The sequence below is a fragment of the Podarcis raffonei genome, chromosome 3, assembly GCF_027172205.1.
Source record: "Podarcis raffonei isolate rPodRaf1 chromosome 3, rPodRaf1.pri, whole genome shotgun sequence".
Lineage (NCBI taxonomy): Eukaryota > Metazoa > Chordata > Lepidosauria > Squamata > Lacertidae > Podarcis > Podarcis raffonei.
In genome coordinates this window covers 4,348,128-4,375,899 of record NC_070604.1, presented here as the reverse complement: position 1 = coordinate 4,375,899, position 27,772 = coordinate 4,348,128, and positions in this window count along the sequence as shown.

Genomic DNA, 27,772 nt, shown 5'->3' with positions numbered 1-27,772 from the left:
ATTGCAGATGCTTTTCTCATCTTGTGCCATACAGCTGTTACAGCCAGCCTGTCTCTTCTCACCAAGCGGTTGAGACAATGCATGTCAGAACCTCACCCATCACTTGTGCCGCAGCTAAAGAGATTGCACTTGACTTTAGCACCTTGAAGGAATGCAAGTTGATCTTCCAATGTGTTCTTCTGTTGACTAATAATGGCACTTGCATGTAGCTGTGTACACAATAGCTTCTGACTACAGCCGTAGACTCTGATGATTTGCTTTTAAGCAAGAAAACAATGTTCCCTTTCACTGCAGAGCCTTCCTCTCTGAGCTAATGTTTAATAAAGCACTATTCCTATCTGGCATTCATATTGGCAATGATTAACTTGAAATAAGGGTAAGCTGCATTTAATATTAGCACATGCTTTTGCTGACATTTTAAATGTTTTGTGTAAATACTTACTCAGTGGGGAAAATGTAACATGAGAACAAAATGTGATGCTTTAAGGACTGTTGCAGACTTTGTGCAGAATTAAGGCCATCCAATAGTATTATTCTCACAACATCCAGTTGTGAGAAATTGGAATATAGAAACCTCATTGGAGATTTTGAAGCAGAGGTCAGATGGCCACCTGTCATGGATGCTTTAGTTGAGATTCATGCATTGTAGGGGGTTGGACTAGATGACCCTTGGGTCCCTTCCAACTCTATAGTTCTGTGATTCTATGTTCATTACAAATAGGCCTGAGACAAATTTTCTTTAGTTTTGATTTTTTTAATGTTAGCATTTCTACTCTTTATGCTCCTCAAAGACCTGCTCAGGCAGACGCTAAGCTGTGGAATACACAGAAAACAGGAGATCAAGAAATTTCTCTCTTTCTTTTTTGAAAGAGCTGTTTATTGACGAGATCTCAAATGATCATATGAAATCCTTTCACAAGGATATACAGATAGCATTGGTAAATTGGTTCATTTATAGTATTTTAAAATCAAATTACAAAAAGAAACATTTCAACCAGTTAATATATATTATACATCTCAAAAAAAATACATGAAAACTGCAAATGCCTCTGTTTTTAATGTATGCATTTCTTTGAAACTCAATAAGGCATTTCATTCAGACCTCAATGATTTGCAAAATCTCAAAATTGGTCCTTTCTTATAAGTTCTCAGCTGGTTAACAAAAACAGGTATAAAACTGTTTAACACATTGTTTCTAAGAAGAAGCATTGAAGTGCTATCTCATTGCTTTGCTCCCCCCCCCCCTTTTAATTGACATGTCTGTATTCAAGCATGAGACCACCTGCCCTAGTAAGAGATGGAGAATGTTATGGGCTATTGAGCACTCCTGCAGATTTTCACAGAGGATCAGCAAAACATTATTTAGCACAGGTGTTTCATTATGACGCATTAGGGGAGCAGAGATAGTATTCAATAGCTCTCAAACTCCCACCTGTGTTTTGGACAAATGCTTGCAAACTGGGAAAGCAACACAAACATTATAAGGAAGATATAGTTCAATCCAGTAGGAACTTACTTGAAAATCGTAAGGTCGACACACAAAGAAAGTAGGGGAAAAAATAAAAGGGGATGGTTAGAATCCATAACTGTGTTAATATTACTAGCAATATTCTCAATTGCTAGTACTTTAAACCACTTTATTGGCTGGTTGGCTGACTGGATTACATATTTCGCCCCTTGTGGGGCCTGCAAGGTTGTGGTATCACTTATTTCCTTTCCTTCATTTGCCCAACTCATGATCCATTGTAGATGCTTATTCCTATGCAGTAGATGGCTAACTAAGAGTGAGAAGCAGAAATTTTTCTGAGCTTGTCTACATGATACACCATTTATAAATATTATTAAAATGGACTGAGAACAGGGGAATTCATGATGCTCTGGGTTCCCAAATAAACCAATAAACTAATCTAGACATAAGAGCCAGGACAGAAGGAGTGTCATCACAGACCACCCTGCTGACTGCAATGTTTAGGAAAAGTCACTGCTTGGATTGGGATTATGGCACCATGAGTTTCCCTGCACACAGTCCATATTGATGGCATTTGCCCTTCAGGCTCACACATGCTTGGAATCTGTGCCCTTTGCCCTGTTCTGCTCATGAGTCCATTGTGTGTGATGGGGCTGAATAGGGCAGTGTTGCTCATACTCCACTCACCATCTAAAGATAGCCTGCATTTAGTTAGATACCATCTGTTTTAACTAGCGAGGGTGTGGAAATTCTTGCATGCAAATCTGTAATTTGCAGCAAGAGATTTCAAATATTGTGCACTGCCATTTCACCTCCCCCTCCCCGTTTTCTGATCTTTATTTCCCTGGCTGTTCTAGGAATTCACTGGAAGGACGGCAGCTCAGAAGTACCTTTCTGCCACTGCTGTTTGCAGAGTTGCCACATGAAGAGAGACTGGCAACACTGCTTATCTTCCAGCAGCAATGGATCACATCCAGAAATGTACAGTACTCTGCACATGTTCGGGGCTTCTCTCTTGTTTCCATTATGACTTCCCATATTCAAGAGGCTAGTGGTGGAACTGCAAATAGATGCAAAGGCTGAACACTTATTAACTCTGGGAGCAATTAAGCCCAAACTGAGGCTGCAGCTGATGTGATGTTTGAAACCAACTTTGCCAGGTTTACCACCCTGGCTGTAGCGCATGTAATATCCAACTCATGTTTATTTAATGCATGTAAAAGATTTTATTATTTACATTTAAATATTTATGACATTTTTCATAAGGAACTCTTCACCCACACCCACCCCATGAAAGAAAAACTTTATCTTGTGCCCTTTAGGAATGAAGCAATTTCATTTTACTAGACAGATTTTATTCCGTATAAATAATTGACACTGCAGGAAAAGAGGCCCTGATCTATCATTCCATCTTTATGCTATTTCCTAAGTGAAAGGTAATAAAACTAACAAGCTCACCCTTCTGTGCTGACTGCCCCAAAAGCAAAACTCTTAACAAGCTGAAAGGTAAGGAGATGGTTAGAAAATAACAAAGAAAAGATTCAAATATCACCCATGCTTTTTAAAGACCTCCGCGTTCATGATGTACAAGTATTGTTATTACTCTTTCAAAGGTGAGTTTAGGTGACACAGAGCTGTAATTTTTCTTGGTATCAGGTTTTAACACTTGGTTCTACTCATGGTTCATTTGTCCATCCTAAAGGTATCTCTGCACACAAGACTTTTCTGTAATCTATAGAACAGAAATAGCATTATCTCCAAAAATAGCAAAGGAGAGGTATTGTGAGAAGTGGTCGGATCAGGCCTCTTGGCTCTTTCCTAGATGGTAACCGCAAAGTGTTGGGTGCCCTGCTCTTTCCAGGCACAAGTCCATGCTTAGAGGCTCCATGTCTGAGCATTGTTTTGTTTTGTTTTGCCCCAGAGTTTCCTCCACAAAAACCCACTCTTTAGCACTCTGTTAGAGCAAACACCAATTTGGGTTTTCTGTGGATTAAGGTTTGCTCTCATTGGACATTACAGAGTGGGCTTTTGAGGGGAAAGCTCCGGAACAAACAAAAGGGCACTCAGGGACAGAGCTTTAAAGCATGGACCTTGCCTGGAAGCAGCAGAGGAAAGCCAAGTGTGGATAAGCCCTCAGTCACCATAGCATAAGGATGTTGAGGTGGGGCAGGTTTGGTCCATCTGAGTGCAGTGGAATGTTTGCATGCCCAGGCGGAGACCCCCCAACCCCCGAGAGACCACCAGGAGGAAAGAATAACTCATGACAACGTATTATGGGATTAAATTGGCCACAACTTTATTAACTCTTTAGGAAAGACCTTGGCTCAGGCATTGGGCGTGTATCCTTCCCGGCCCCCCCAGCCAGGGGACTGAGGCTCATCAGGGTTAATCAGATCCGGGGTGGGGGCACTGCAAGACATTTGTGTATACAGGCAGCCCACCCCCTTTATCTCACAACGCAGGGGAGCTCACTGACAACCTTTCAGTGTATGGCCAGTGACTCCCTTTTTACAAACCCCTTTAATGGGGAACCCTGGAATCTCCGCCATAGGGGGGGATGAGTCACCACTTCACCCCCCCTCCATTTAGGGAAGATAGAGTAAAGAATTCCCCACCTCCACCAATGCCACCGATTGGATAATTTAAATTGAGGTTTGGCGGGAACCCCCAACTGCTGCGGCATCAGAGAGGCAGACCAGCACAACCGGTTGCTAAGTCCCACGAAGCCCAGGGGTGCTGTGCGCAGTCCCGCAAAGGGGGCCCACAGACAGAGGATTAGCATTCATTGATGACATGGGGATTGACAGCTGAACCTATAATTTTACTTATAAGTCAGTTTGCACTAATCTTGCTTTTAAAATATTTCGATGTTGTTCATCATCATCACCAGGTGGTGAATTTAATATTAAATCTTCTGCAATACAGTTACAATTGTCAGGCCATATCACTCGAAGTCAGACTCATCCACACTGTTGTGAAATGTTTAATTAAAGTCATGTCAATTGCTGAGATGAATATATTTTCTCAACACATTCAATAATAAGAATAATTTTATTATTTATACCGTGCCCATCTCGCTGCGTTGCCCCAGCCGTTCTGGGCGGCTATGGGGAAATGGGGAAGTGGACACCTTTTACGGTGTAGTGGTTAAGAGCGGTAGTCACCTAATCTGGGGAACTGGGTTCGTGTCTCCGCTCCTCCACATGCAGCTGCTGGGTGACCTTGGGCCAGTCACACTTCTTTGAAGTCTCTCAGCCCCACTTACCTCACAGAGTGTTTGTTGTGGGGGAGGAAGGGAAAGGAGATTGTTAGCCGCTTTGAGACTCCTGAAGGGGAGTGAAAGGCGGGATATCAAATCCAAACTCTTCTTCTTCTTCTTCTTCTACTACTTATTTGAACTCACAGACACTGGAAAATCATAGCTTTTTGCAATGTGCATTCATGAAATTAAAGGACAAAGAAACATGGAGCCACCAAAGCTGCAAACTTCTCCTCTCGTGACAGTGAATTTCACACAGCAATGGACACAAGTCTTTGTGCTATGGATTTCCCCAACATTTCATTGGCTGTTGGTGGCAGGAAATGTGCAAAGTGGAGACGTCACATGACAAGATGAATAAACTTGATGCTACAGGAAAGAAACTGGAAGCAACAAAGAGCAGCAGTGTATCTTGTAACATCCACTTAGGTATTCGCTGCAAGCTGGCAAGTTTGGAATTAGGAGGGGACACAGGCCAATGAGAAGACAGAATAATTTACTGAGAAAACAGAGACTTTTTAAAGAAGTCTTTTTACTTTGCTCTTCCACTGCTTTTGATCTGTATAATCAGCTAATGAGATTTCCACCTCTCCAGGCGATGAGACAAGTTACTGTCTGTGAAGATTTGCGGCAAATACGTTCAGCTACTATTAAGAAATATTTTTTACAGCACAGTGCATTTAAACAAATATTAAATTCATACAATTGTTAATCAGTGTGCCATCTGGAAACATTTGAAAGTTTAGACTCTTAATTGCTTGAATCTCATAAATGCTCAAAATTGTTGCGCACTACAGGCTATAATGCACTTAGGACTTTTTAAACTGTATAAATACATGTAATTAAAACCAGGGCTGTGAACACCTTTTAGCAGCTGCGCAGGCTGTAAGCCTCTTCGCTATTCATCTCAAGGTGCTTGGCACCAGGGTCAGTGACATGTCACTACACTTGAATCTTACCATTTGACAAAGCTTCAGTATTCCTTTCCCAAATTCCTTCCATGTGACTGACAGTTAAATCCATTTCTTCCTCAGGCCACTGTTTAAATTCCTTTGTACTTGTAGAAGCAAGCTTGCTGGCTCAAGAATTTTGTCTTAACTTTGCCTTTAAGACTTGTCAACGGGAAAATTAGGACAAGGAATTCTAATTTATCTTTCAAAGGCTCCCGTTGGTACCAAATGGAGCTGTTTTTATTTACATGTCAAATCAAAGACGCTACAATTGTTGTGGGATTTCAAGAGGTGTCATAAAGTATACCGTCTCGGAGGGGGCCAAAGAGGGAGGGGGCTAAGCTGAATAAAACCAAGTATAATGCACAAAGAATCCCTGTAAATAGAAAATACTGGTGATAAGATTATTGAAGAATTAGTAGCAACATTCTGTACCCATTTCTGTGCTCCAATGTATGTACTATATGCACTAGTTACTAGTTCACTGTTTCCCAAGAGTATGATAGCCGAGAGACTTTTTTCTAAGTTAAAATTGAATGCCTGCTTCATTCTTACACTCCAAAAAGTTTGCTCCTAGAATGCCTAATGTAAGAATTATTCATACGAAATTGAGCCCATGGCATGCTGCCCTGGGCTTTTTTGGGTGCAGGGGTAGGATATAAATTGACTCAATAATAATACCCTCTCCTGTGCCCTTCTATAATATAGTAAATCTGAATGCACCTCCTGACTAGAAAAAGGAAAGCCCAGATCAGAGACTCATGAAGAGATGCAGCAGGCAGCCTCCTCTGAAGATGGTTCAATGTTGCTGCATCAGAAAAGGGCAAGGAGGGTGACCAAGGGATTGGAAAGGTTGCAGCATTAGAGGCTTTTTAGTTTAATGAAAACAAAAGGTGACATGATAGAAGTTTATAAAATTATGCATAGCATGAGGAAAGTGGATAGACAAAAGTTTTTCTCCATCTCGCATAGCACTGGAACTCTTGGACATCCAATATGAAGCTGAATGTGGGAAGCTTCAGGGCAGACAAAAAGGGGACTTCTTCACTCAGCACATATTTAAACTATGGAACTCCCTGCCACAGGAGGCAAGTTGGAGGGCTCTAAAAGAGGATTGGACAGATTCAAGGGCGACAAGACTATCAAAGGCCACTAACCACGATGGCTCTGCTCTGCCTTCATGGCTAGAGGCTGTATGCTTTTTTATAATAATAAAAACAACAACATAATTTTATTAATCTGGATTTTCAAGATAGCCTACAAAAGAGAACAATAAAACAAATATAAAACAGATCAAAAACATCAGAAACAAAAGCAATTATCATAGCAACAGTAAAAATACAAAAAGCAGTAGATATAAAATCAGGCAGCATGCTTCTGAATACCTGTTTCTGAAAACTACAGGAGAGGAGGGTGCTTGGGTCCTGATGGGCCCCTGTGAGAAGTGGGTGCTGGACTAGATGGGCCCTTGGCCTGATGCAGAAGGCTCTTCTTAGGTCCTTAAGAGTAAATGGCATCCTTGGGCAGCTGCCAGAGTCCCTTAGTACAGCCCACTGCCCACTAAATCTCACTGCTGTGAATCACTATATTTTTGAGTCGTGACACTCAAATTGGGTCTACTAGACACAAAAAATTTAAGCAATGCAGACAAAAATCACTTCTGGGGGCCCTCTGGGATTAGGGGGCCCAAAGCTTAAACTTCATTAGTTTCATAGTAGATCCGCCCCTGTTCCCAGTGTCTGAGTGAAAATCACTAGCATGGAAGCAGTCCTTAGTTGAAATGTTTCTTAAATCAATCCATACATGTTTGTTCCTTTTGCTTCTAGTTTCTGGTATTGCCTGAAAGCGAACTGGGAGGCATGTTTTCTTTCCCCTAATAGAAGAGAATCTCCAATGTTGGTCGGGTTGCAAAGAAAGAACTGCTTTGATCTTTTCACATTCTGCCATGAGTGGAGAAGAGGGAAGCTAATACCTGTTTGTGGAAGATAGGTAAGACGGAAAATAAATAAAAACAGACAATAAAGCATGTGAACACTCCAAAAGCATTTTCTACCCTTGAAATGATTTGGTTTCATTGTGGTACAATATCAGTGTGGGATAAGGTAAAGGTAAAGGTACCCCTGCCCGTTCGGGCCAGTCTTGCCAGACTCTAGGGTTGTGCGCTCATCTCACTCTATAGGCCGGGAGCCAGCGCTGTCCGCAGACACTTCCGGGTCACGTGGCCAGCATGACAAGCTGCATGTGGCGAGCCAGCGCAGCACACGGAATGCCGTTTACCTTCCCGCTGGTAAGCGGTCCCTATTTATCTACTTGTACCCGGAGGTGCTTTCGAACTGCTAGGTTGGCAGGCGCTGGGACCGAATAATGGGAGCGCACCCCGCCACGGGGATTCGAACCGCCAACCATGCGATCGGCAAGTCCTAGGCGCTGAGGTTTTACCCACAGCGCCACCCGCGTCCCCAAGTGTGGGATACTGTGCAGGAATTTAGTAGGAGAGGAGCAGGGATCAGTTGACATCTAATAGCATCCCAATGGAGGCAGTGGTGTCACCAAGGGAGGGCCTGGGATGCTCTGTGCTTCCAGGAATACCGCCCAGCCTCAGTAGCCTCATATCCCTCAGATTCCAGGTGCCACATGGCTACATGACAGTCAGTGGTAGTAAGGGAATGGGCAGGGAAAGTCAAACAATGTAGTAGGAGGTGACACTTTCTATCCCACAGAGCAAGTGAATACTTTGGAGGAGCCACGATTTGCTCTTCCTCTGGCAGCTTCCATGTTTAACACTCCATCCTGCAGAAAGAAGCTTAGAAGGGCTATTTCAGCATCACTTCAGTGACAGCAAATAAAGTCACTGACAACAGGCTGCTTTTCAGGAGAGGCTGCTGGGACTCAAAGAAGGGAAGCAGGAGCCAGAGGAGATGGGACACACTCTGAGTCACGGGTCACCAAAGTGAGACCTCCAGATGTTATTGGACTGCAATTCCCATCATCCCTGACCACTGCCCAGGCTGGCTTGGACTGATGGGAACTGGAGTCCAACAACATCGAGAGGGCACAATATTGGCTATCCCTTTGCTATGTTCATAAAATGAAATATTGAAGAGGAAGGAGTTGCATAGGAACCACAGAAGGTCCGGGGGCATCCTACTGATGCTTCAGCTCTGCTGCTGATGTTCCACCTAGATTTGAGTTTAACCCAGCTAGTGTACATACAGAAGGCATTAGGTGTGCACCCACAGGCAGTGTGAAATAGGGTTGCGTTGCCACCTGTCCCTAGAAAAATGTGACCATCCTTATTTGACAGGAAAGTGTCCCCTGTCCTGTTTGAACTTCTCCCCGTCTAAGATACCATGGCTGCCACCAACGTGTTGCTGCTTGCCCAACAGACTTCCACCTGTGCAATGGATCTCCCTCTTCCTCTCTTCTCCCTGGGATCCCCCTGTGCACCCGCAAAATTTCTCCAAAGGGCTGGGAGACCTTCCAGAGTAGAATAGGAGAGGAGAGGAAGGGATAGTTCTGCAGTGGAAATAATTCCTTGGCTTTGCCACTACAAAACACAGCACAGGGTGTTTAATGTTTGAAAATGGTTCACTCCAGGAACCCCCTATGAGCCCTGCTTAGTTTATCATTTTATTTATTAGAGTTACACACCACGCTTCATCAAAAGATAAACCTGCTTAAGTGCTCAGATCACAGATTCAATGAATGCACTTAGGATGACAACAGGCCTTTATGTGGACAACTGTATGCTATGTGCCTGCAGGCTCCATTCGGGCATTCAGTGAATGCGCATGGGGGTGAGGGGGGAATGTGTACATGCTATATGGGAATCTGTACATGGATTGATACTATGCAGGGCGCATTCCTGGCAACCACCTGTACTAGCATGGAGACACTCCATGGGATCTGGAGTATCTATTGCGACTGCAATTAATATTTTGCAGAAATGTTTGCACATCCAAAGCTGATACTGTGACACTTTATCATAGTCACTTTGACTTGTTGTTGTTGTTGTTTAGTCGTTTAGTCGTGTCCGACTCTTCGTGACCCCATGGACCAGAGCACGCCAGGCACCTCTGTCTTTCACTGCCTCCCGCAGTTTGGACAGACTCATGTTTGTAGCTTCGAGAACACTGTCCAACCATCTCGTCCTCTGTCGCCCCCTTCTCCTTGTGCCCTCCATCTTTCCCAGCATCAGTGTCTTCTCCAGGGAGTCTTCTTCACTTTGACTAGGTTGAGTTAAACAGACTTGTTAGATTGTGGATCGGTCTATAATGACAAGATTCCATATAGTATATATATATTTTTATTGGGCACCCTCATAGGATTGCAGATACAGGGCTGCAGCTGTGTCGACAAGAAATGCTACAGTTACGTATTTGTTCAAATGTACAGCGTAGGCCCAGTGATTAAATGAAAACCTATTTGATTACCCTTTTAAAAAAGAAGTCCTAGTGCACAGACTGTGAGGTGACAGATGAAACCTGATCCTTAAAAAAACAGTTTAAATACTTCCATTTATCAAATGCCATAGTCATTATAACAGAAAACAGAAGTAGGCTACCCCAAGATACTGCTATATTTAGCTAGCACCATTACGGTGATTCATGTCAATAGAATTTGGTGTCCTCCTGTCCACCTAACAGCTGTGCTCTCTAAATGTGTCACACAAGCAGCAAAGTGCTCTTCTTAACCCTTAAAAAGGGTATAGAATGAAAGGCACATAAACTCTGAGCAAGTTCAAATGTTAAAGCAGAAATGCTAAGCCGAGCCGATGCGCAAGGGAGTCCTGTGTTGCTGAGCAAACTGGGAGCACGTGAATCTCCCCTGTGGTGAATCTGAGAGCCCCAAAGGTCTTGATCAAGATCTGTGTGATCAGAGAGTTCCACTTCAGTTGTTTCTGCAGGACAGGAAAAGGCAGAAGTCCGCTTTCTTTGCTTCGTTGTAACATCTGAAGTGTCTCAGAACCATAGAGCTCTATGGCGAGAAGGTCAAACTGAAGCAAAAGGAACAAACATGTTTGGATTGATTTAAGAAACATTTTAACTGGGGACCAAGGTGAACAAACTACCCCCAAAGGAGCATGCCATGTCCCCCACCAGAATTACTACCCCTCCCCTAACACCCCACACCTTCTTCTAGCCTATAATAATTGGCAGGGGGCTTCCCAAGGTTTTCACACACAGTCAGTAGCGCAAATAAAAATGAAGTGCTTGGGACCTGACTGTCATTTTCTTAGACCACTTAAGGAAAGTACTTTTAGTGTCATGGTGGTAATTTAGAAGGTTATTTTCTTCTTGTACCGTTTCTGTTGTTAACAAACACTTAGCCTGAGAATGCATTGCAGTGTTAGTGTATTTAGAGAGGACTAAGACCCAATATGTCTTGAGGAACAACTTGTCAGCCATCTGACAAAGCCGTGTGTTCTGGTCATTCAGTGATATGGATGTGTGTGTGTGTTTGCCTTCTGAAAAGCAGGGGGGGGAGAGGCAAGCTTTCTAATGGCAGCCTGGCTCATCAAGTGTAAGCAAGACTGCGAAACTGCTAAGCTGTATACCCAAGGGTGCACAAAGCCTGGAAAAATTCCATAAAATAGGACACTTTATCACGTGGCACTTTGAGCCAGCAGCATACATTTGTGTGGCTACAACAGATGTGCCACATTCAAGGCAGAACCCAGAACATGGTCAAGTGCCAATTTAACAAGTGTGAGAGCATATCGTCCCAGCAGGAAACAATCTCAGTGAAACAAACTGGCAAAGCAGCCCATTTGTCATGATCCTGAATGCCTGATCTGTCGATCTGTTTCTACTGGTGGCACTGAGGATGGAAGCATCCAGATTTCTATTCTAACTGTTAACTGATGGCAGATCTTCAAACGAGAAGCCTTTAGAGATGAGTGGCAATATATTTCTATGGCCCAAAGAACTCTTGAAAAATATGGCAATTTCTAAGAGCCACTCTCTTTTCCAAAATCTGTGCTAATCTGCATCAGTTCTTCACAAGCCAAAGTGGAATCATTAACAGTCCATGCACTAGTTTAAGCACAAAACTCTTTTAAGAAGTCGTACCAGGTAATTTTGTAGATGGTGCCGAACAGTATTTGATCAACAGCAGAGTCAAAGCATAGTTGAACCCCAAATTGTCAATGGTTAGCTCACAAATCCATCAGGTCCTCATCTTTGCTCCTCAACAATCACAAGGATCAACCTTAAAATTTGGTGGGTACCACAAACCAAAAAAACATATGAGAGATGTATATCTTGCTGGTATAAGATAAGGGGAGAACTCAACTCTTTCAGAAGGCACAGGTCTCAAATCCCTGACTTTGTACTCCTTGCTCCAAGATCAGATATACCTCGCCCCTATTTTTCTTCCATTTAGAATGAGTCTGTGACAAATTGCTGTGCTCACTAGAAGATAGCTAGGGTTTATTTATTCTTTAAAACTAAGGTGTGAGTGTATGTACTTAGTGATTATTTGCTGCCTGCATATTTGTAACCTTGTTGTCTGAAGCATCATCCATATACACAGTGTCTTTTCGTTTCCATGTAATAAACCAATCTTTTTCTACAAGTTCTTTATTAGGCATACAAGTTATAGGTATGAACACATTTTTAATGAACACATGTCCTGATTCCATTTGTCTTGGAGCTGTATGCTGAGTCACATATGTGATGGGCATGCATGTGGGTTCAGACAGACATCTAGTATGAGGCCCACAACATACTATTCCTTTTTGACTGACACAATGGCTTGGCATAGTGTTCTCCCAAGAGTTCTGGCATATTATCACTTTGTGTCTTGGGAACTGTGGTTCAGTTGTTCCAGCACACTGTGTGTGATGACGCAGTGCATTTGACGTTACATCTGCTTTGTGTTTGGCTGCATTATGATGGCAGTAATAATGCAAACAATTGCAGTGAGCTGTGGAAATGATTGGAGAGTTAGCATCACAGCTGTATTATTTAGTAAACAAAAACAGACCAGGCCTGTAGCCAGAAATTTCATGGTGGGCAGGGGGCTTTGGCTACACAGAGAGAGGACATTGTAAGTCAATGGGAAACAGCAAAAATCCAAATGTTTAAAGTTTACTCATTTAAATTGAATTAGATTTTAAGTGCCAGTTACTCAAGTGCCTATCTAAGCCCCAGATTTTAGGGTGACCACAGATTGATTCCATTTAAACACCAAGGTTAAGCCTATCCAGTACAGTATAGCCTTATCGAGCTATACCATTTTTGTAATTCACAAGCATAAAACCACAATCTTATTAGCAATAGGATTCATTCAATGACAAGGTAGGTAACTGAAAGGCATCTAAACAGTTGGAGGAATGGCAATAATGCAGAAGTAGAAATGATAGTAATGTGGAAAATTTCATTCTTAATCCTTTCTGGGGGGGGGAGCATATGAGAGGTTGGGTTTTCAGTTGATGGGGGAAGGAGAGTGTTGCAGGGCACCTAGATGTGTTTTCTTCACATTTTTGAACTGATTTGAAATCAGGGATTATTATTGGCTCATATGCATTAATATTCCTGCTTGGCATATTTTATTTTTTAAGATGAGAGGTAGTACAGATTAAAACTGCCTGACAGCGATGAACTGTCGGTCATTTAGATAAGTATACTGAAGTGCATTTTTCTGCAGTGAAAGTAGCCAGGATATAAGCAACACTGCAGCAAGGAAGCTTGCCATGAACGGTTAAAAACAAAGCAAAACAGGTACCAAGCAGAGTGAATCTGAGGATTCATACTTCTCCTCCTGCTCCCATCCTTGCATGAATCAACTGAAGCAAATGACCCACTGCCATTCAAAAATAGTATGGATGATCTCTCAGATTACCTGCTCTCACTTGTCACTGCTGTTACTGAGGTGGATAGAAGCAAACCAGAAGGAAGGAGAGGGGCAAGGGAAAAAATACTACAGACTATGGTACTTAGTAGGAAGGACCAATGGTCTGAGTCAAGCAAAAGCAGATTCCTGAGTTCAAGTAAATGTGACTGTCAGCTTTTCCTTGTGCATGCCTCAAAGTGGGGAAATTTATATCTATTTTTGGACGTGCGCAAAATCCATCTGGGTTTTGTCAGCATTCACGTGTGAATGTCAACATGTACTATATTCTGAGCAGTCTTTGTGAAATAATATACACAGGGTGAATTGTCACCATGATAGGTCTTTCCTATAAGCCTTTCCAATAGCAGTTTGCTTTTAATGTGGTGTCATGTAGCTGTAAGTCTGCTGGAAAATATAGTCTTTGGATTTAATACTTGGTCTCTTGTGATATGATCCATAAAATCACACTGCATGCTATACCGTGTTGACGGCACTCTGTTCTGTTCAGTCTACATTTTGGATAACTGGAGAATGAACTTTTAAGAAGCCATTAGCCGTGTAAACATTTTGACCTGAGATGAAAACTGGATGATTGTGAAGCATTAACAATAATAAGATTGCAAAAGACACAAGGCTAAATGGCTATTTTTGGAGATAGAAGTCACTCTTTATCAATGAGCCTTTGTGAAATACTTGCAGATATTCTGTATCAAAACAATTCTCCTTTACGCTTTTTATCCATCCTTAATGTCCAAATCAATGCAGGGAGCATGAAAATGAAGGGCTTTTAGAGTACTTCTTTGAACCTGCTGAATTATAGAAGGTAAAGCGGAAATAGCTATAGTTTACCTCGGAATGTTTGGGTTATACGTGACCAATTGTATTTTAATTGTGCTTTTAACCAATTTGGCACATTATCTGTCAAGATGTCAGTTGAGTTGTTGACCAGTGTGTGCTTCTGGCAAAAGAATAACCAACTAATGGCTCCTGAACCATTTCACACTTTGAGAGCTAATTTCTTTATTTGCCATGCACTGCCCAATTGGAGATGAGGCTGGTGGAATTACAGCTGTGGATTCCCTCCTCAATGGATTCAGGTGGCTACATATTGGAAACCAGAGTGGTATTGTGGGTTGCCTATGACTGGGGAGACCAAGGGGGCATAATCCATTTCCTACTCACCCAAACAGCTCACTTGGGCCAGTTACTGATTCTCAACTTAAAAGTGTGAGTAAGGGCTGCATAGGCCACTGCAAGGCTCTTGGAGGGAAGGCTGAACAATAAATGCAATCAATAATCTAAGTACAGATTTGGTTGCCCTGATGAAATATAGTGAAGAACATAGGAGCCAACTCCTAGGGGCCAAGGGGTCTTTGCCCCCCCCCAATAAAATATTTGAGAGGGCCAGGGGGGCCCCAAAGTTGATGGGCATTGCCATTCAAATGGTGTGTGTGCACCACATCAAGTGATCGATTATGCAGACCATGCTTTAACCAGGATTATACTTTTTCACTCTGGAATTACTTCTCTAGGGGATTAAATGGGTCTGATGTCTTTATCAGATTGAAAAATTAGGGAATTATATAAGAACTCAGTTGGGAGCTGCAGCATTTCTATAAAATTCCAAAAATGCTAATTTAGTTTCCTGGCCACCTTCAAGCACTATCAACCTTCCAGCAGCAGCCCAAAGTGAGAGAAACAACTCATTAAAGCTCTTGCAGAATCTTATGGTTAAATTGCAGTATCATTCATGGCCTCCTCCCCTCTGTGCCAAAATAGTTCTTGTTTGGTGAGGGTGCCAAAGATTGCATGATCCTTTCAGTAAGGAAACCAAGGCATTCTTTTTTTCTTTTTTTGTACGTTGTTTATGTGGGAATGTTCTGGGGCGCAGGAGAGGATATATTGACTAATTATATCCTTATCCAACTTGTGCTAACAAGTTCCCAAAATATCAGCAGAGTTTATAGACATTCCCCTTTAAGTTCGCAATGGTAACGTTTGCACAGGTTCGCTAGAACCTCTATAATAATTACTCTGGTAATTTCCCCTTTGTTCCCTCTTAAAATACAAGACACAACACAGTCTTTATAAAAGTATAAAAGAGTTTACTCACGTTCTGTTCACAATATGATCCCAGAAGGCAGACAGGCTTAAAAGGTAAAATACATTTAGAATCTATCTTGTAGCAAGATAGTCCTTATCTCCTCTCTTGCCTGGGAGCCAAGAGAGCATCCTTAGATGTTTCCTCATGGAAGGAAGATGGCAGAGAGAGAGGGTGACTGCCTGCCCTGTGCTTTTGTCATTACCTGCACAGGTGAGGCCACACCCACCTCTGGTCACATGCGGAGGAAGTCCGTCCCCAGGAAGCTTGCTTGCTAGACAGACATCCCTCACCATGTTCTAACATGTACACTCTAGGAATGTTGTCATTGACTGCTCCTGTGTTTACATCCCACAGTTTAGGACCTTATTCATCTTCATTTTACTGCCAACTGGTGGAGAGTTGCTAGCTGTAACTTCTGAAAACATGAGCAAAATCTTCACTTATTTGCAAAGCTAGGTGTCTGTGATTTATTCTAGCCTGAGTATTTTCATGGAGAATGTTTGTTTAAAGGTGGATAAGGGCAGATATAAATCAAACCAGGCTTTGATATGCGTGGAGCCATCACCATTGTACTAACCCTTCCATGAGAGAGTAAGGATGTTTCTTCCAAATCTCTGTCTCCAACCGTTTCAGACAGGGGTTTCTCTAAGCGCTGCCTAGACACTGAGCCAGGGGCCTTCTTAATGCAAGGCAGATGTTCTACCCACTGAGCTACAGCCCTTCCCAAGCTACCAGATGTGGGCAGGCATGGCAGAAGCAGTGGTGCCCCGCCAGCAAGAAAGGTGAAGCACCACTGACTGTGCCACTCTTGGCTCCATACTTCATTTCCACAATCACCATCTTTTCTTCCTTTCCTGGCACTTACTGAAGCACTGGGAAAGAGCAAGAAATGAAAGGGGCCTCAGGGCTCAAGCAGCGCAGATGCACCTCTGCCAGTGGCCGTGCAGCACTTCCACCCACCACTGCCTGGGAAGCAGGGAAGGGAGGCAGCCCTGGTAGTCAGGCCAAACTGTAAATAATTAAATGCTTCCAGTGCGTGGTAAAATACTTTTTGCTACAGGGAAGGGGTGTAGTTCAGTGGCAGAGCACTTGACTTGCACAAGGAAGGTCCCATTTTCATTCCCTGGCATTTCTGGGGAAAGACGTCTTCCTTAAACTCTAGAGAGCCACTGGCAGTCAATATGGATGGACCAAAGCTCTCACTCTGCATAACGGAGCTTTCTGTGTACTTTTCTTGCCACTTATATTAAGGTTCAGGTGAGAATACAAGAAGGGAACAATAAGATGAGAGGCATGTGTTTTCCAGACTCCACACACACACACCCCCAGATAGTTTTGCAGAGGCGATTAAGGATCTCTTTTATTTGAACACATACTTTTTGATCAATGGTAAGGAGAGGATAACCTTGGCTGAATATTTTGACATAAATTTACAAATATACATTTCTTTGCACGCCTACTTTGGGGACTTAGCTTCTCACCTCAAGAAGGGGCCTGGGTTAAAGCCCTAAAATAAATATCCAAGTATAACACATCTTCCTCCTCAAGAGCTGATAAAGCGCTCTCAGGTCCACAACTGAGGCAGCATAAGGTTATGATCAGATGAGCCCCAGTGCTGAGGAGATATCTGGGCACCGTCATTGTTTTACCTACATAGCCAAGCTGTTGCTTTCCTCTGTAACCTGTTTTACCCTCTAGACAGAAGGGAGGGGGCAGTGGGCCCTGAGCAAGCAAAGAAGCCAAGCTGGAAATCACGTCAGCCTGAACTTCTTCCTCCGCTGCCTCTCTGGGGAAAGAGATTTCTACTGAGGGTGGGATGCGGGAATGGGGTGGAGGAGATACGAGATGTCAGGATACGGAGGGGAAGGAGAACAAAAAAACATTTCCCTTGGCAATTCTGTTTCCCTTTCTCGGAGGGGGGAGTGGGGGCACTACTTTCTTCATTCTTTATCCCAACTGACAAGTACAAGCACTTTGGGCCCTAACTGGATGTGAACATTGTCAAAAGGAATTTGGGCTAAAGGAAGGCATCTGCAGTTCCGTTCTGATTGTGCTCAGCACTGGAGCCACTTTTGCCGACGTGGAGGGTGGCTGGTGGGCAGGCACCAGCGCAGATGGGAACTTCACATACTGTACGCATCATGACCAGCTATAAAAAGAGTCACAATGAATCAGTTGTTACACAGCAAGTCTCCTTGGAACCTTCACATCCAATTTCAATCCAGCTGACATCCATAGCTTACAGTGAGCTTTTGTGTTTAAGCATCGGGACAGTATTAATACAGGAGCAGAGCAGCTCTGGATTGCCATCGTGCAGGTTTCACCACTGATCTCCGCCAGTTGTTTTGAAGGGCGGGGTGGCTGAAGCGGAAGCCGCTGCCCTCGGAAGGGGAAGGAGGCCGGGGAAGTCTATGGTGATGATAACTGAGACGGTTGGGAAAGGGAGACCTGCAGCCTAGTGCCGGCAACTGTGAAAGAGAAATTCTCTGCCCTGGTTAAAATTCTTTGGTCTCAGTAGACAACAGAGGAGAAAAAACACAAAATTAAAATTGGGGGGGGGGAGAATAATTAAAGCAAACAGCTTAACTTTCCTTGAAAGGTGAGTCAACGGAAAGCCACTGTGAGGTAAACTGACAAGCTGGAATGAGTTGACTTGACAGTGCGTTGCTCAGGTAAAGGTTTGACGGTAGCAGCACGAGCTTTCTGAAGTGAAGTATTATGAAAAGGTAAATTATGTTTTGTATTCATGACTGAAAGCATTTTATTTTAAACCCGACGCTGTCAAGGTGGAGATGCTAGCTTTACGTACCAGCGCCTCTAGCCTTGCAATGTGAGTGAGGCAACATGACAGCTTGTAATAAGTAATTTTTATACAGTTGCATTTATCACTCAAGTAGGCTTGGCAATATTAAACACAGACCTTAAAATGCTGCAGAAGAGAAGGACAGGGGCTGCAGGCCATACAGTGTGTGTGTGTGTGTGTGTGTGTGTGTGTGCACGCGCACGCACACACACAACTTTTCTTTCTACGCTCTTTTTAAACCGGTTTCTGTTAATGTAGCACTTTTTAAGATATGCAGCAAAATGCCTCCAAATTGTTAATACTTCACCGAAAGGTTACGAATGGAATGACCCCATTTAGCCCAAAGGATGTTGTTTTAGGCTTTAATGAATTAGACATTGCTACTATTTCCCAGCAAAAATCAATTGCCTCAATTAACAAATTTCCACCATTCCAAATATTTACAGAGCCAAAGGCTCATAGTCTCATATCTGGCTCTCTGTTGCTCTTAGTCCTCTTGCTAGATTTGGTAAATGCAAGTGGCAGCTGCTCTGTTGCATTTGCTGTGAAGAATAGTTGCGGGAATGCTGGGTTTTGATCACCTTTTCAGCCCTCCCCTTTCCCGAAGGTTTTTAATGACGAATGATCCGTTGCAATTAGGATTGGCAGTGGGACAGTATTTTACTGCTCAGACCAATAAGATTGTGTTCTGCCATGTAATCAGTACTGGGACTTGGAATGCTGGTAACTTCCAGTTTCTGCAAGGATAAGCCTCCATCTTTTGTCTGGCTGCACCTATTTTCTTAGGGTTGCCATATTTCAAAAAGTAAAATCCAGGACACCCCAAAATTAGGAAAGTCCACCGAAACTGATGAGCTGTTTTTAGGGAAACCCCCTAAAAAGTTGTTGAACTTTTTTCTTTAACATAAACGTCCTAAGATCTGGACATATGGCAGCCCTAGGCTCTTGCCCTCAGGGCTAGTCAGCCAATGAGGCAAGATCAGGCAGCAGGATCTACAGAGGCAACAGATCCAAAGATCCCGCAGCAGTTCACAACACAAAACCACAGAATGAAAACGCAAAATTCATATAGTAATAAAACAAAAGCAAAGTCAATAACCCCCCTCCCACATACACCGATTGGCTGGTCTTTGAACAGCCATTTATTGGTAGATTGCATTGGTAGACTGAACTGGGCAGCTTCAAGGCCCCTCCTCTCCCCTCTTATGATTCTTTATCTTTCAGTCAGACCAGACCTTCAAATTAAGAATTGTCCTCTGAATGTGCCCTATGTTGTAATATCTTTCTAAGATGTCGTTTAGATTCCAGGGGGAGGGGGGAACTTAGCAGATACTCTGATCTCTATAACCAGACATAATAGAACTCCAATGAATTCTGCTTTCCATTAGCCACCAGGGAATAGAAAGATAACCTGCATCATTAATCCCTAAATAGCTAGCCAGTTTAATGTATACTTCACTTTCCTTGTAGTAAACCAGTTTCAAATATTGTAAAGCAAAGCAACCAGCTCTGAAATGTATATGATCATACTTTGTAAACAACGGAAAGCTGTGTTTCCTTTGTAACAGCGTTATAAATTCTCTAGGCTGTGCCTGAATGAGAAAGCATCTGAGAATTTTATACCCAGTAGTTTGCTATTTCTGATCTATCTTTGTACTGTATGCAATGCCTATGACCTGATTCTCCATTCAGCCATACCAGAAAACAGTCAATCAGGATGCATTCTGTGTGACTCTGAAGTTACACTCATGCAAAATTGGAAGTTAAGGGGAAATGAATTAGGTCAATAGTAAGGAAGAATTGCACCTATATATCCTATGGCGCTGGGCACTCAAACAAACTACTGTATAGAGGAAAAATAATGCCTCAAATTAAGGCTATTCATGGGATTCTAATTATTTCTCCAGAGTCTCTTATGGGAGATAGTTCTCACAGTATTTCCATATACATTTAGATCATATTATATTTTTTCAACTAGCAAGTACAGTGCCTTCCGTAAAATTCACATTCAGTGTTAACACAAAAATATCCCATACCATTATTTTCTGCAAACAAACAAAGCTTCAAACTTCCTCAAGTAAATCCAGGAATTACTCTAGGATACTTAGGTCAACCATAAAGAAGGTTGATCACCGAAGAATGGATGCTTTTGAGTTATGGTGCTGGAGGAGACTCTTGAGAGTCCCATGGACTGCAAGAAGATCAAACCTCTCCATTCTGAAGGAAATCAGCCCTGAGTGCTCACTGGAAGGACAGATCCTGAAGCTGAGGCTCCAATACTTTGGCCACCTCATGAGAAGAGAAGACTCCCTGGAAAAGACCCTGATGCTGGGAAAGATGGAGGGCACAAGGAGAAGGGGACGACAGAGGACGAGATGCTTGGACAGTTTTCTTGAAGCCACAAACATGAGTCTGACCAAACTGCGGGAGACAGTGGAAGACAGGGGTGCCTGGCGTGCTCTGGTCCATGGGGTCACGAAGAGTCGGACACGACTAAACGACTAAACAACAACAACTTTGGTCAAAGAGGCCCATTATGTCAGAATATTTCCAGAGTAAAAACTCCTTGGAAAAACAAATTCACTGAGATCATCCTGGAAGTATAGATGTGGCAGGGATCAAACCAAGTAGTATTGTAGTGAAATACACTTCCAGTGAAATTATCACATTATGCTGCTGCTTATGCCATGGCTGAAACCAGTGGCGTAGCGTGGGTTGTCAGCACCCGGGGCAAGGCAAGTAATTTGCGCCCACTAACCCATGGATTTGCGCCCCCTAACCCTAACCCCCAGATGTTGCGCCCGGTGTGGCCGCCCCCCCTGCACCCCCCATGCTACGCCACTGGCTGAAACCAAAGGGTGATGTGCTGCCTGCTAATTGCATTTGCATATTATAAGATTTCCATAATAAAAGGAGGTATGTAAATACTTTAAATATAAGTAATAGGGATGAATATCTGCTAAAGAATGGGTTAAACATCCCCCACTTTCCTGATTATTGAAAAGCTGGTTGGTAGTGCAGAAAGGGTTCATTTTATTAGAGGGGGGAAGTGGGGGCTTATGGCATTTGAGGAATATTTGTTTTATAGACATATCTACATGCTCAAGCCTATTAGAAGCAAGCAGATCGTGAAAAGTAGTGCTGTGCCGAAAGTGTGTCCTGGTTTTGTTTTGTTTTTACCGTTTTCCATCAGTTAATGAGAAGAGAATTTGCATTCAGAAATCATCAAATGGTGAGAACTTTTCTATTCTTCTAAAGTGGTCTTCAGGTTAAGAACAGTTTCAGGTTAAGTACGGACCTCCAGAATGAATAAAGTACTTAACCTGAGGTACCACTGTGAAGAAAAAGAACAAACAGACAAAACAATACCTCAATAACACCACTAGACTTTAACTAATAGCACAACATCTAACATCACACATTCTTTTGACTTCCGATTCACCTCTTTGTGCCTCAACATATTCTTAGCCTTAGTTATATCTATTACTAATCTGGAGTTTCCTACATTTATAGCTTCCCTTGGTCCTCAAAATTCAATCTATACCTGTCAGAAGATTTACATTTTCACAATATTGTTTTAAATATTCTTTAAATATTGTCCACTCTGCACACTTTCTGGTTCGAGTTTCCTCTTATTCTCCCAGTCATTTTCGCAAGTTCTACTTTTCGCAAGTGAGAATTTTTCAGTGAATTTCTCAGTTTGTGGGGCCCAGAGTTTTTGTCCCTTTACCTTACATTCAGTGTGGCCAATGGATGTTTATACAGTCATACCTCGGGTTACAGATGCTTCAGGTTGTGTTTTTTTGGGTTACGGACCGCCGAAACCCGGAAGGACTGGAACAGGTTACTTCCGGGTTTCAGCGGTCACACATGCGCAGAAGCACTAAATCACACTTTGTGCATGCGCAGAAGTGCCGAATTGCCACGCATGCACAGATGTGCCGCTGTGGGTTGCAAACACTGCAGGTTGCAAACGTGCATCCCACACGGATCACATTCGCAACCCGAGCATCCACTGTACGTGTCTTTTCTTTCATTCAACAAATCTGAGACTCTATGGCTTTCCACAGGGCCCACATTTCCTTAGACCCCTATGCCATCCCCAGGTGGGCTTTCCTGTAAGCCATGGGTAGGCAAACTAAGGCCCAGGGGCTGGATCCGGCCCAATCACCTTCTAAATCTAGCACGCAGACAATCTGGGAATCAGTGTGTGTTTACATGAGTAGAATGTGTGCTTTTATTTAAAGTGCATCTCTGGGATATTTGTGGGGCATAGGAATTCATTCATTTATTATTTTTTCAAAATATAGTCTGGCCCCACACAAGGTCTGAGGGACAGTGGACCGGCCCCCTGCTGAAAAAGTTTGCTGACCCCTGCTGTAAGCAATGGAAAGTGGTGAGGCTGCTGTTGTTGTTTTAACTTTTAAAGAAACCAGTGCATAAATAAAGGGTTTTTTCTATAAAGGTAAAAGGAAGGATTTCCCTTGAAAACAAAGTCAGGAAGCGCATCAGTCTCAGGCACTCAAAAGCCAGTCTCTACAGCTTCAGGGCTTCATTTAAAGCTCAGAGGAAGGTGTCGTAAGGTAGCATTTCCTATTGGCGCTTTTCCAGATCAGAAAGCAGAGGTGGCTGAAGAAGTTGCAGAGCACTGGGAGACATGTTTATGGAAAAGTGGTGGGGAAATATCTTCCATGAATATCTTAAAATGATATACTCAATCCCACACCAACCCACATTCCAAAGGAATCTTAAAGAACCCCAAGAAAGAGACCGAAAAATGAAAACCTCTTAAGCAAGGGAAGTAAGCTTCCAAGATACTGGAGGACAAGTTTCAGCGCAGCACTAATAAAAACGGGAAAACCAAAAGCAGGCAGCAAAACCACTGATCATGCATCAAATTCTCAGAAAGCCACAATTTCCCTCCCTCAGGGCTCCCTGCCACTTTTAGCCAACCCCAGCTAAAATGCTTTGCGCTCTCTCTTGCACTGTGTCCAAATTCAAACTTGCAAAACTCACTCCAAACTGTTGCTGCTCTGTGGGTGTGGGACAGCAGCAGGCAGCATTCACAAAGTCAGTTGAAGTTGATATAATTCAATGACATTGTTTTGTTTACCCTCTTGTTCACTCATCACTTGCCCTTTCATAATGATGGGTTGATTTAAAATATATTTATGCCGATCTTCAGCAGAGCTGCCTGGGCAAATTAAAATACATAAATAAAACAAAACAACATGTGCCAATAAAAATGCATACAATGCGTTTAAATGCCTGGGAAAATAAAAGCACCTTTGCCTGCTGTTGAAAGAAAACAGGGCTGGCACTCGGCAGGCATCCACAAAGAGCCCTCGCCACCCCTGAGAAGGTGCTCCCTCTGGTTGACATCCACCTTACCTCACATGGCAGAAATACCTGGAGGAGACAGGTTGGTATCAGTGCTGGCGTTCCTTCAGGTTGCTGGGTCCTACGCAGTATAGGACTTTAAAGGTAAACACCAGCACTATGAATTGTGCCTGGAAAGGATTGGGAGCTTGTGGAGTTCCTTCTGGATCAGTGATATATTTTCTCACCAGCTGGTCTCCATACCAACAGCTGTATTCTGAACTAGCTGCAGTTTCCAAACAGTCCGCAAAGGCAGCACCACAGACAACACATTACAGGAGTTAAACCCAGTTGTGGTTAGGCTACCTCTGTTCTGGGTAGGCTGGAGCTGGTACGCCAGCCTAACTTGGTGAAAGGCACTTCTTGCCAAAGAAACTGCCTTGGCTTCCAGTGACAATGCTTGGATGAAGTAGCACACTCTCTCTCACTCACTCTCTCTCTCTCTCTCTCCCACACACACAGTGTGTTAATATAGAGAGATGCAGAGAAGAACGTATCTGCAAAAATAACTCAAACAAACTGCGGGGGGGAGGCAGTAAGGGAAGTGACACTGTGGAAGCAAAATGTGCAGACATTATTAGGAATTATGAGCCTCAGAAATAAATGGCATGCACAGAGTGCACCTTTCTCATTTGCACACAGGAGTACAAATATTCAAATGGAAATTGGTCAGTCATGCTTCAACTTTATTCTACATCCATTTTGGAAGTAATGCAGATACTGTATTAAGTAATGCAAATACTGTATTAAGGTGAAAATATATTATTTGTTGCAACCTTTAACCTGCTGCCGTGTGGCACATACTATAAGAATCCATAGTGATCTACGTTTTTTTTCCATTACCAGGAAGTGACAGGATATAAACACCTTGATCAAATTTGTGTGGGCAATGACTGTGAATGAACATGGCTAATTGCACATAGAACAGCTTGCTGTCCCAGGCTGCAATTGTAATGAAGCCCAGGGAAAATAATGCAGGTGACTTCTGTCCTCCTGATTCACTACTCCCTTGTGGCCACGGCACCAGATAATTTGATGAGCAGAAGGCTCTGATGGCAATGGCAGAAATTATGCTGTGGATAGCTGAGGTTCTTTTGACCTTTGTGTGAGATGGTGATGAGCGTTTCTTTCCCCATAAGCTTAGGAATGGGTGGAATGCAAATGCCCTCTCCTGTGTGATACTTCAAGACCGTCTTGTGACAGCAGGCCGTGTGTTTGGGGTAGAGCACCTTTGTGCACTTGGGAGCAAATACTTATGAAGAAAGATTGCAAAGTGTTGCTGGTGGAAGGGAGTGTTGTTTACTCTGATTACAGGTTCTTAGTTTTAAAGCTCAATAAGCTTTGTGGCTCAAGCATTTGTTTGCTGTTTTAGTGCCTAGCATGTTGGATGGTGGCGCTGTGGGTAAAACCTCAGCACCTAGGACTTGCCGATCGCATGGTCGGCAGTTCGAATCCCCGTGGCGGGGTGCGCTCCCGTTGCTCGGTCCCAGCGCCTGCCAACCTAGCAGTTCGAAAGCACCCCCGGGTGCAAGTAGATAAATAGGGACCGCTTTATAGCGGGAAGGTAAACGGCGTTCCGTGTGCTGCTCTGGTGCCAGTTCACCGGAGCAGCTTCGTCACACTGGCCACGTGACCCGGAAGTGTCTGCGGACAGCGCTGGCTCCCGGCCTCTAGAGTGAGATGAGCGCACAACCCTAGAGTCTGTCAAGACTGGCCCGTACGGGCAGGGGTACCTTTATGTTGGATGGTAGAAGAAGCAACGTCCATCATTGTAAAAGTTACAGCTCCCATCCAGATGAATTCTGGTTGTCGGTTGTTGTAGATAAATTGTCCCACGCTCTTATAAGACTGCTACCTCATGGGTTCATATTCCTTTGGTGTGGCTGTGGGTTCCTTTCCCTTGTTACATGTGATCCTGGGAGGAGAGATGCACTGTTTCCTTGGAAAATGTCACATATTGCAAAAGATGAAGGAACCACTACTGAGCATGGACCACTGTTATGGTCTCCCACCACACTTAAGACAACAACTAGGCAGTGCTATCTAGAGCCAAATCAGTAGAGCACGAGACTCTTCGTCTCAGGGGTTCAAACTCCACATTGGGCAAAAGATCCCTGCACTGCAGGGGGGTTGGACTAGATGACCCCCACAGTTCTTTCCAACTTTTCAGTTCCATGATTCTATGAAATCCAAATGTCTTGCTGGTTGGGGTTGTCATTTTCTTGGGTGTTATGGAGTTCCAACACTTATGGGAATTGGTCTATTAAAAATGAAGCTTATTACCAAAGACAGCAAACTTCTGTAATCTCTTCAAAACAGATGTCTACCTTTTATGTTGGTGGATGGAGTTTAATGTCTTGAACCCACTTAACTCTCATGAGCAGAAAGCCAATGTATGTGTTCATAGTATTGATTCACAATGGCATCCCCTGGGGATATTTTTATCATCAACAGCAATTCCCGTCCTTGAATCTCTCCATTTTCATCTTAACACCTTTGGAGGCCGTGCAAAGTAAATAGTGGAATATGGAGAAACAAACTTGACAGAAGTCAAAGTACCGGTACATCCTAATGATTATTGTTCTGCCAGGGAAAAGTTTGATGAGCTATGAAGTTTTTTTAAAACTCCGATATAAGGAAGGGTACCTGTCTTTTTCTCTGCATGGAGCTTTTCATAAATCTGCTGCAATTATGGTCTCTAGCGTGATCTTTCTCTGCTCTGCTTCTCAGATCCTTTTAGCATGCTGCAAGAATTGGGTATATCCAAATTCACATATTTCTTATGATCTTGGTTACTTAAATATTCGTGATAGGAGTCCTTTCAAAAGCCATTCTCAGACTATAGAAAGAAATGGATTCAAAACTCTATTTTGGTGGCTACAGAGTGGCTTTTCTTCAATAATTTATTTAGCAGTGTAAAGATGTGTTGATGCCAAGTCACAATTTCCTGTTCCCCGGGTGTCATGTTTGTCTATGTCACTAATTGGCATTTTGCACGGACTCTTTATATTTTTAAGGTCACAATTAATCTCCAGCAATGCACAATCTGTACTAAGAGGGAGGTAACTACACTGCTAAGTAAGTACAACAGAAGCTGTGGATATTTCTACAGGGCTGGGACCAGCTTTATCCTGTGTTGTTTATACCACTGAGTAAATTATTGTAAGGAAATAAATATTAGATGAGCCAAAAGGGAAAACTCGCGTCTCCAAAATATGTCCCACAGTTAAATAAAAACACCCATAAGTAAATCAAATTATGATGCAGCTCAGTTACAGAAAATTTTGTTGATTAATCATATGAGTTTAACAGTGTGATCTTACACACCAAGATTTAAGTCATACTGAATTCAATGAGACTTGCTTCCTGGTAAGAATGTATAAGATTGCAGCATCAACCAAGGAGAAAGTCACAGAAATCCTTAATATATATGTGCACTAAATCTTGTCCCATGTTAAATAACATTCATTCATATTATCTGATGGTCCAGGTATTTCTAATCCTTCTTTTACTATTTGTAAAAGAACACACATTCGCATGCCTTTTTCCCCTTTGTGTGGTTGGCAGGTAAGCCTCTGGAAGGAAAAAGTAGGCTTTGGAAATCTGCAGCCTTGAATAGGTAAGAAGGAACTGTGGAAGAACTCTGCTGAACTTTTGTGGAAGGACTGTCTTGAAAAAGAAGTCGGACAAGGAGGATGGGGGAAAATGGTGATGAAAAGAAGCACACATACAAAACTGTTTCAAGAACTTTTTACTGATTGGTATGATTGCATTAAGATTAGTAAAGTTGACTTTTTAAAAGGCAGTGTTCATGGCCCTACCTTTCAATTCTCATCTCAACCCCCAGGCCTTTAAGTGCTGCCTCATTTTACAACATCACCCCACCTCTCTGAAGGTAACAAATCCAGCAAGCCCTTCTTTTCTCCCTGACATCCCACCAGAAATGAAATGGGACCTTCTAGGAGATGTTGGG